Source organism: Astatotilapia calliptera, chromosome 4, assembly GCF_900246225.1.
Source record: "Astatotilapia calliptera chromosome 4, fAstCal1.2, whole genome shotgun sequence".
Classification (NCBI taxonomy): Eukaryota; Metazoa; Chordata; class Actinopteri; order Cichliformes; family Cichlidae; genus Astatotilapia; species Astatotilapia calliptera.
In genome coordinates, this window is record NC_039305.1 from 23,885,392 (window position 1) to 23,894,418 (window position 9,027).

Below are 9,027 nucleotides of genomic sequence, written 5' to 3' on the forward strand. Positions count from 1 at the left end.
TGACTATTTTTGGGTCAGAGAGAGAGAGGGCGCGATTGTGACGTGTACGCCACAACGTTTGATTTCTTTTTTTTTATTATGTTTTTATTTTTGTTATATGCTATGTTTGTATTTCCAAGAAGTCTAGATCCCTAAATTCACTAAATTACATTTTCTGCCATCTGATTGGCTGATTACATATTTGTGTTAATAAGCAGTTGAACAGGTGTACCTATTAAACTGGCCAGAGAGTATAGGCCTTGAATTTGGTTATGAATCTTTCAGTCCATTTTTTTCTTTCTTTCTGCTATTCCTCTGCTGAGAGAAGCTGTAGAAGTGGAGGGTTTTATTATCATTCAAATGTCTCAGTGAATACAGAAGAAAAAAATGACCACGAAGCAAGAAAGCAAGAGACAAGGCTAATCAAAAAGGTATTGGGTGAAGCACGTGCTTATTATGCCAACCCTTTTAACAAAAGATAATTTAGCAAGCAGCTCATTTACATATACATATTTTTTTCTTAATAAATAAATAAATTTAGGTATGTATTGATATGTGCTGGCTGCACAATGATAACCTCCAATTATTAAATCAATAGTATTAATACCAACATTGGTATTGGTCAGTAATAGCGTGGTTAAATCAATTCTCAGTCAATTTTCTCTTTTACGTTCAGAAGACTGTTTCAGTTTCATCAAAGATGTGTCTGATATGTCTGTGAAAGCAGCTTAACCATAACTGCTTTGCTGTGTTTTGTTGTTGTGTCATCACGTGACTCAGCCATGCTGCACAAACACAGGGGAGGCTCAAAACACTGAATGTAATGGGAGAGAGAAAGCGGAGCATACTGTGGGTTTTTGCAGTGACCTGTGGGGACTTTACAGAAAGGCAAGCAGAGCTGCTCCCCTCCCCCAGTGGCTATTATCAATATATATCATATATTCAGTACATTATGCATTCAGTACATAGATTTGCCTATGTAATTTATATATCTGTGTATCTGTGTCAGCACTTGATGAGACTGGCCCTGTATTTCTCAGATCAGTGTGTTGTTCATTCAAAGATGTTCTTCTGCTTGGTTGTAATGGGTGATTGTTTGAGTTATTGTTGCCTTCCTGTTAGCTCAAAGTAGTTTGGCTATCAAGAAGATTCTGTAAGTTACCGAGTGATGAATGCATCAATTAACGATAACATATATGTAAGTTGCAAGAAGTAGATTTTTTCAGAGCTTTAACATAATTACAAATGTTTAGCCTAAGTAATATTTTCCGCTTTTTTTTAAATCTAAATTAAGCCACACATTTATTTCAATAATGTGACAAAGATTAGTAACGTTTTATAAAACATTAATAAAAAACAATAATGGAGGTAACTGTGACAGCAATGGAAGGGGACCAGAACTCAAAACAGAGTGGATTAAAAACCTTATGAAGAACGATCCTCGGCACCTGGAGTGGATATCAGTTGTAAGATGTGCTGAGATCTCATCTGTCTCTCTTTTTCAGGTGTTCATATTTTGCAAAGAATGAATAGCTGTGAATGGGGTGTTGAGACTGGAGAGATAAATGGCTTCAATCTGTATGGGCATGATGTAGAAAGTCTTCTATCATTTGACCTGCAAACAGTGACGTGGATCGCCACATCACCACAGGCTGTCACCACCAAACTGCGATGGGAAGCTGAAAAAGCTCAGTTCGAATATGTCTGTGTGTTTCACTTTTCCGGTGCAAATGAGAACATCATCATCAAATTGGACAAAACACTAAACTGCAGTGGTTGTAACACTACAGTTTAGTGTTTTGAAGACAATAACTATGCACTCTAGCTTTTAGAGCAAATCCTGTCACTTTGCTTTTTAATCAATGTATTAATCAATGTACAGTAACTTTGTTATATTAGCATGGGTTAAAACTGGGATTAAGTGATTGCGTGAGCTATGAGCACTCCTCTTTCAACCCAAAATATTAGCACAAAAGAGTAAACCCTCTCTCAATACTGATTACTTAAGCACACCGGCTCACTCCTTGGCGGCCGCTTATCGGGGCCTGGATCCTGGGGCTCGCTCGGGCCACTTCGGAGGTGGGGTGCCCCCGGCCTCTCGGCCTGGGGCTCGGTCACTCAGGCACGGCTGGCTGCCGGCGGAGCTCACGGGCGCGTCACTGCAACCCCCCCTGGCTTCTGCTCCGCGGCTGCTGAATGAGCCCTCTTCTGGGACTCTCCTCAGCTCTTTCTGGGACAGTGGCGCGGCTGCCCCTCTGTTGGTCTTCCTTGGTCTCTTGTGTTCTGGGGGCCTCTGGATGTCTGGAGTTTTGATCTCCTCCATACCTGCTTCATGCCCTGGAGGACGGGGCTGTGGCCCCCCCACACCCTCTAGCAGATCATTACATGAAGGAACCTTTTAAAAAAAAACAAGCGCGTCCATGCACACAGGTACACACGGGTGATCACACCCACAAACTACACCCTTTTTGGCTCCTACCTCAAAGCACACTGTGTTCTGTTGATCTTATGTGCTGCACAATAATGTTTAACATTTAGTATTTACTGTCATATTCCCATATATCATTGTGATGTTCTTTATTCTATTACTCTTGTTTTCTTCTGCTTGTTTTCTTTTTTCTTTCTCAACAGGTGATCCAGGTGATCGATATATGCATTTTTTTTCTTTTTCTGCCCATTCTGTTGGTTTTTGTTTTTTGCCCTTCTCCCCTGTCCCTCTTCTCAGCTCTTTCTCTTTCTTTCTCCCCTTCTTTCCCCCAGTCAAGTCTGTCCCGTATTCAGCAAGTGAAAATAAAATAAACAATAAAAGGTGACTCAAATGGACCATTACGGCAAGGCTGGGATGGTCAATTTGGTAAAGTAAATCCGCTGGGCATCTTTCTTCGCCTTTAGACAATAATTCTGATGGCAAAAGAGCCAAACGGGACAGGCAAAAAAAAAAAAAAAAGTAAACCCTCTCTCAATACTGATTACTTACTGTAAGCATTATGTGTTCTTGCACCCTCAAGTATGGCACACCATACATACTTAAGAAGTAGTTTCTCATTGTTGTAATTACTGAAACTTACTTAGCAGTTGCTATTGTTTTATTCTGTGTTTGTTGCCAATGTGTATCTGCTCTTGTGGCATATGACGACCAAGCACTTTTTGATATCAAGTCATCCCACAAAACTTGAATAAAGCATAATGTGGGTGATCAAACCTCAACCCCTCTACGATCACCGGCACACTTGTTTACTTGCCTGCTGTCATCTAATCTTTCAGATGAAGAGGGAGATGTGTAGGTCTTCTGCTGAGAGCTAAATCTTACCTGAGATGTGGCTGTTGGTTTAATTCTTTCTGCTATTCAGGTGGATTTTTTTTCCCAACTCAACGATCACTGGGGCTTCAGTGGATCCATCTTGCCTTTCCTGCTCATCCGGGTTTACCTAACTTGCTGGTGGTTAAAACATGTTTAAAACCAGAGATTAGAAAAATGTATAAATCAAGAATTAGAAGAGCAATAATAATAATAAGACTAAAACTCTTGGTTGTTTTGCGTGGATTATCGTCATGAAATTTAATTTAAAGTACTTACTCATCTAAGATGGACTTTTTTTGTTTTGTTTTTATGTTTGTTTGTTTTGTTTTACTCTTTTGCTTCAAGGCCTGTAAATGAGCTGCTTCCTAAATTATCTTTTGTTAAAAGGGTTGGCATAACACACATTTGCTTCAGCCAATACCTTTTTGATTAGCTTTATCTCGCGCTTTCTTGCTTTGTGCTAGATCTATATTCTGTATTCATTAAGATATTGGAATGCTTATCAAATGTATAAATAAAAAAAAGTAAATAGAACAGACCAGGTGTTGCAATGTGAGTTATGGGAACATTTGCCCATGCTTCATTAATTCTTCAATAAGCCAGGGCCAAGCCAGCTCCGATCAGCAAGAACCCTGTTATCATGGTTCCGAATAGGTAGATATCTTCAGCAGTCAGGCTCACCCGAGCCCAGACGTCTCGTTGAGAAGGGCTGTCAATTGCATTCAGGTGATCAAATCCATAATTCCTCTTTTAGGTTTTAGAGAACAGACTGTGAGAGAGTGTTCCAGGGAAAAGTAAGTAAAAACACAAGACAAGGACATAAGAAGCTAAGCAGGGAAGATAAGGGCAGGAGAGGAGAAAAGTGCGACCGCCTTCGCTGAGAGCCAAAAGAGTTCTGCCCAACTGTTAAGCTCAACTGTGTGGACTTGATTGGTCGGGTTGCTGTTGCTGTTCAAAATGCAGCAACTTGCCTTTTGTTGGGCAAGAAAGAGTGTTAAACCTACACTGGCCTCCAGTCCATTTCAGGATCTGACCTGCAGTTTGTGCATTGTGCTAGCGCTTCCTTTTCCTTTGAAGTGTTCTCACCCAAGGATCGATGGATTATAGGGTTTCTTTAATGGTGTAAGAGTTTTACATGAAAAAAAAAATTCTGAGGTCATGTGTGATATGGTGACCATTGTCAAATTTACCGAGGCAAATCTAATCATATAATTGAAGTGATCATTCTCAGCACAGGAAATGACATTGGTTTTCTAGCTTATTTTTTTTAATCTAAACTGCCTAATGTGGTTGCAGACACTGAAAATCTGAAGCAACAGTATGAGACTATAAGACAATAGTCTGGCTCCTTTGGATGTGGATGAGTAGCAGCTCTACTCTGAGCCCCTTCCCGATGGCCGAACACATCACCCTATCTCTAAGGGTGAGGACAGCCACCCTTCGCCAATTGTTTTCGGGGTCTCATTCTTTCATGAGGGTAGGTGAGGGTAGGGACATAGATCAACTGGTAAATTGAGAGCTTTGCTTTTATGCTCAGCTCTCTCTTCATCACAACTGACTGGTACACTGTCCACATCGCTACAGTCTGTTTGTTGATGTCCCGCTCCCCTGTCCCAAGATACCTAACCATTTAAGTAGATCAATGCTTATATTGTAGTTTTTAGACTTAAAAAATATGCCCCACTTAAAAACGAAGTGCTGACTGAAGTGAGGGGGGGACATAAATCATGTCATTAAACATGATTTATTGCAGAAAACTACTGAAGTAAAAATGAACACAGGGAAGCGCTTATCTTCAGAGTCTTCCGGCCAAAACAACAAACAAAACACCCCCTTTAACTAAAAATCAAACCAAGAACTCTCTAGCCGAAAACAAAACACAGTGGCTGAGCTCCCTGTCGAGCCAAAAACAGGAGAACCCCTACCTGCTTCCACTGTGATGAACTAATTACCACTGTAAAGGCACACCTTTGCTCACAATAAAAGAAAGAAAGCCAAAGTTACACAGAGTTTAAATTCACACACACTAAAGTTTGCTGCCCAAAGCACTGTAGCTCACAGTTCTGGCAAAATGGGGGAAGTGGCAGGGGCGTGGCAGTTTAGGATGGCAGACTATATGCCGTGGCTGACAAGCTGCAACACACCTCAGCTGTGGCTCATGAGGCAGACCTGTAACACAGGAAAGGAGAAAAAAAACTCTCTCACAGAGGGAGAGCCACTAAAGGTCAGCGACCGTAACAACATAACAGAAATGCCTTTTTAATTTAAAAAAATGTAATGATTAATAATTAATAATAATTGCTCTAATATGCTGAAGTTAAACACACCTCATATACCGAGAATGTAAACTAGACTTGCACCAGGAAACAAACCTTAACAATGGATTTAGCCCAACTTTGCTGTCACATTGCTTCTGCAGGTAAGATCATGATCCACAATCATTTTACTGGAGCAAATTATTTTTTAGTAAAGTATGCTAACTTTGACATGTATATAGGGATTTGATTCTGACTTTTAGAGCTCTTCATGGACACGCACCAGCTTACGCCACTGAACTTCTACAGCACTATGTCCCTAGCAGGTCCTCGAGGTCATGTGATCAGGGCCTACTTGTCATACAGCATACAAGGCTGGGAACTAAGGGACACAGATCTTTTGCCACTGTGGCTCCCAGACTGTGGAACTCTCTCTCACTGAGGTTAAGATCTGTGGGCTCAGTAGTCTCTTTCAAGAAACAACTAAAAACACATCTTTTTAGAATTACATTTCGTTAACTTTTTGTCTTTTTTTGTTTTATATCTTGTTATCTCTTTTTGAAGCACTTTGTGATCTTTTGTCTAGAAAGATGTATATAAAAAATATGTTACTTATGTTATCCCCATGAAACAATGGCAGTCTTAAATGGCATAAGCTGTAAGGAACTTGACAGATGTATTAATATTATTAGGAGAAAATCTTGGATCATTTTCTGATGGATGCATGCATCAGAAGATGCATCTTTATTTTCCAGGAAACAGGCAGGAACAGGTAACATATAGATAAATGCTTATATTGTTTTTTGGGACACAAAAGAAATGCCTTTTCAATAATAATAATAATAATAATAATAATAATAATAATAATATCAATTAAACCCTTGTTCAAGTATGCTGAGTGTCAGCTGAGGTTAAGCACACCTCATATACTGATAGTGTGAACTAAACTGATGTAGCAAACATCCCAGCTACAATACATACATGCTGGGACTCACTCTGAACTTGTTACATTCGAGTTTGCGTGTCAGGTTCTTTGTGTTACAGTCAGAGAATTTGGCACATTGTATTGGACATAGGCAGGTATTGGCAAGCAGGCAAGTGAAGCACTTCATGCTTCAGTGGGTGAAAGCAGGAACAGATGCAACAATAGATAAGCGTTTAAACTAAGTACTGCCAGCCCTGAAGATTTTTTCAAATGTTAGAACAACAATAGTTAACATTAAAGATAAAGAAAAGATACCTTATTTTATTGCGTCTTTTCTGCCATGGCGTCTTTTCTTAGTGCAACTAAGAAATGCATTCAAACATTCAAGCTCTAACAGAAATATAATCTGACCTCGAGCAGTGGTTTTACTTTTGCTTTATTTTATTGGGAGAGCCAAAACATTTTAGCTCTGATTTTCTGAAATAATTAGGATTAAAAAATTGGATAACACAAATGCATGTTTTATCAGCCAGTGATTAACAATTGAATTTTGATTTGCACTACAACTCTTCTGCACTGTCCATTAGTGATGTAGTAGAAAAGGGTTGGTATGTAGTATAAAAAACATATATTTTAAACATGGTTTATTTACACTGCTAGACTCCTACACTCCCACAAGATTTAGGCAGAATGCTTTTAATACACGTGAAATAGTTTCCTGATACATATTTCTGTTAAACAGATGATTCTTCATCATTTGCAGTTTAGCAAATCCAAAGACTCTGTCTCAAAAGTGTTTAGCAGAAGCTTTAGTGAAAATGTTAAAGAATATAGCAACATAGTTTTTTAAATGATGTAAAGTGCACTGTAAAAGCTAAGTAGTTCTCAGAACTAAAAAGAAATATGCAAACCTGTTGCTTCTAAAAAACTAAGTAAAGCTTACTTAAGTAGTAAAGGTTGTGTTCGTTAATAGTCTGAATAGCCCAGAGGAAGAAGCTGTTTGTGAGTCTGGGGGTGTGGGACAGGTGGTGGGCAGGGTGCAAGGGGTCACCTGTGATGGTCCTGGTTTTAATGAGACAGGAGAATCGGGCGATGGTCACCAGGGGTGGCTCTTTAAGTTAGGAAAAAGGAAGCAAAGATGAACCTGGAATTTCCCCTAAACAGCCCTGGCATCTGGTTATCATGTCCATCAGCATTAAAGGGAAAAGCAAGAAAAAATACAAAGTAACTCTTGGCTATGATAATTCCTAATCTCTGCAGCTGCCACAGAACACCAAAGTACAAATATGCACACAAATATGTAATTCATGCTAACAGGAGGATGAAAAATATTATCATGCTGTTACATTATTAATTTTTATAAAATTGATATTAAAAGAATAGAAATAAAGAAAAGAAATAAAGAAAAAGAAATATGCAAACTCATTGCCTCTAAAAAAAACTCATTATGAGTATATAAATTTGGAACTATTGGAACTAAGGAACTATTTTTAGTAGAACTTTATTTTTAATAGAATATTTATTCTACGTTTGTCATGTTCCTGGGTATGTTGACCCAGCGTTTTAGGTTTAGTTTACAGTATTTGGATGCTGTTTATGTTTAAGTTCATTAGATTAGCGAAGTTCATTTGGTTATTAGACTCCTTGTGTTTTCTTCCCCTGTATTTAAGTTTCCCCTCACCCTTTGTGTTTTATGCTGCGTGTCTTATGTTATCAAGTTTGTTTTGTCATGTCTGCGTCTCATGTTTCCTGTTTTATTTTGAAGGAGTCGTGTGTTCTTTGCTCATTGTATTTAGTTTCACTTCCCCTGTCCTGTCATTACCCTCATGTCAGTCAGCTGTTCCCCCATGTGTTCCCACGTCCCCTAATCACCTCCTGTGTAGTCCTCTGTTTCAGTGTGTCATTGTCAGATCGTCTGCTTGGTTTCTAGGCCAAGAGTTCATGTCAAGTTTTCTTATGTCAGGTCCATGTTCCTGTTGTCGCTTTTTATTTAATTTAGCTCACCCAGTTTAGTTTATTGTTAGCACTGCCTTTTGCCTTTTGTGTGCAGTTCATTTGCCAGCCTCAATAAACGGCTCGTGTTTAGTTATTCAAGTCACGTTTTGTTTCATCTGCATTTGGGTCCACCTTTGACTCTACACACAGTCAGCCCCACTGATTGTGACAAAGTTGAATTATTTATTTATTTATTTATTTATTTATTTATTTATTTATTTATGCGTGTGTTTCTGTCTGTCAGGATTTTTTTTCTGAAATTATTAATTACACTGCCACCATGTGGATCAGATAAAACACCCACAGTTAGGGGGAAAAAATGTGAATAGGTCCAGGATTATGAACAGCTGGTGAAATTGCATTTCATCTTTTGATCTTAAATATTTATTAGGATCTCAAAAAATTCTATCTAACAATGTTTATAACCAACGTTCTGCAGCATATAACGCATGCAGCTTACATTTAAAAAGTTCAAGCTGAATCACAATGAATGACTCATATTTCTAATAATGTCTATATTGTTTTTCTTATTTAATGTATCACGTTATCAATGTTTGTTTCCCACAGTGAAA